A 1,968-nucleotide genomic window follows, 5' to 3' on the forward strand; every position below is an offset into this window, starting at 1 on the left:
TCAACTGCTAATCTTAATTGATTTAATTTTGATATTGACATGCTGAATTTAAGCACGGTATAGAAGAGGCTATCCAAACGCCTTCTGAAGAAGGAAGTAATGCACCAAATGAGGTGGATGTGTGGTGTGATACAACTGGAATTAAAAAGAGAAGAATTTATGAATTTGGAATAGAGTCTACTGCAATTGATAAAATACCTAGTTGTCATGGCTCTAGTTCTCAATCATCTAAATGGTTACGAAGGTCGGAACTTGAAGAAATATTTAAGAAATTCCATGAGGAGAACAAAGTCTTGAGAACTAGGTTGGAAAAAATAGAAAAAGGACTTGAACTCAATAACCAGTTGCTGCAACATATGATAAAAATAACTGAATTTTGAAATTCCAAACCTTCAACTGAAGGGTGAAGAAACAAATGCAATACAGGATGATGGTGGTGAACAATCTCCCTAAGAGATGATGATTTTGTATTTCATAACTAGTAACTAGTTATGTAAGCATTATTCTTGCTTATTCATTACGTAGATATTATGAATATTATTTGGTATTTATATGAAAAATGGACATATCTTTGATTAATTCAACATTCAAATGGTTGACTTGTTGAGTATGCTCATTAATGTTTTGAAGCCAAAACTTCCCATTTTTGCATGAATTCTCTCTTCGGAGGTCCTTTGTGCGGGTGACTTCCAATTCCGAAATGATGGAATCATGACTTGTAAGTTTTGAGGTAAGCTTGGTTTTGGTAGCTTAAAATCACGTTCTGAGGTTACAAACTATATTGCTTATCCCATATCATAGAGATATCAAGTTTCCTTTTTATAGCTTGGATTAAAGTTATCTAGTTCTCACAAAATAATTAAAATTTTGAAATAAAATTTATTTGCTAATTATTAAAATTTAGTTTGAGATACATAACTAGGGGTGGCAAGTGGGGAAGCCCGCTCTGCCCTACCAGAAGCCCTCCCTTTGGCGGGATGGGCTGCCCCGCCTAAATGCGAGTGGCGGGCTAAGCTCGTCAAAGCTTCTTTTTTTTTTTATTTACAGTAAAGTCCAGAAAAGTGAATTTTAACTAAAAACTAATAAAAATATACTAAAAACTAACTAGATCATACTAAAAACATACTAAAAACAATGCCAAAAAGCGTACAAATTATCCGCTCATCACCCACCTATTGGCGGGCTGGCAAGCCGGCAGGCTAAACCCGCCAAATATCCTCTTTTTTTAACTTTTAACTATTAAATAATATATATAAAGGCATAAAAAAATCCCTTCTATTTTTTACTTTTAACTATTATAATTTCTAAAAGTATAAATAAATTATAATTTTTATATTCACAAACATTAAAGTCTTTGTAATTATAAATATCTAATAAACATAATTATAAACCAAGTTTTCATCCAAAACATAATTATAAATATTGTTCCCAAAGCAAAATAAACATAATCCAAAACATAATTATAAATATTGTCTCTAAAACAAAATAAACATGATCTAAAACACTCAATTTTCATCTTCGTTCTCTTGTAAGTTGGATTGGGAGAAGTTGGGTTTTGGTAAAAAAAAAATTGTAAAAATACCCCTTGCTAAAAAATACTAAACCCGGCGGGAAAGCCCGCCCCGCCCCGCCAAAGCCCGCGGTTTAAGCGGTGCGGGTTAAGCGGTCCCAATTTTCCAGCCTAGCCCACCTTTTTTGGAGGGTTACGCGGGACAGCCCGGCGGGTTTAGGCCTGTTTGCCACCCCTAGGTGCGGGTTAAGCAGGCTTTTACTCTTTGGCGGTTTCAATTTTTCAACCCAGTCCGCCTTTTTTAGCGGATTACACGGGTCGGTCCGACGAATTTAAGCCTGTTTGCTATCCTAATATAAACCTAACAAGTAACAACACATAATAGCACATTCCCAAGTTAAATCAAGGTAAAAGTTTCTAATTTAAGATAAGTTTAATTTTGATGCATTCACCGTGTA

The 1,968-nt window shown here is 34.7% G+C and overlaps 1 long non-coding RNA gene across 4 annotated transcripts in view; it reads left to right on the forward strand.

The window, feature by feature from the left end:
- The window catches only part of LOC107495098 (uncharacterized), a 6,191-nt gene extending 5,410 nt beyond the window's left edge, over positions 1-781 (forward strand). For all 4 annotated transcript variants that reach the window (XR_008010302.1, XR_008010299.1, XR_008010300.1 and 1 more), the window contains one exon: positions 54-781. This is a non-coding gene — a long non-coding RNA (uncharacterized LOC107495098). The remainder of the gene's footprint in view (positions 1-53) is intronic.
- The last annotated feature ends 1,187 nt before the right edge of the window (positions 782-1,968 follow it).

The sequence above is a fragment of the Arachis duranensis genome, chromosome 6 (assembly GCF_000817695.3).
Source record: "Arachis duranensis cultivar V14167 chromosome 6, aradu.V14167.gnm2.J7QH, whole genome shotgun sequence".
NCBI classification, from domain to species: domain Eukaryota; kingdom Viridiplantae; phylum Streptophyta; class Magnoliopsida; order Fabales; family Fabaceae; genus Arachis; species Arachis duranensis.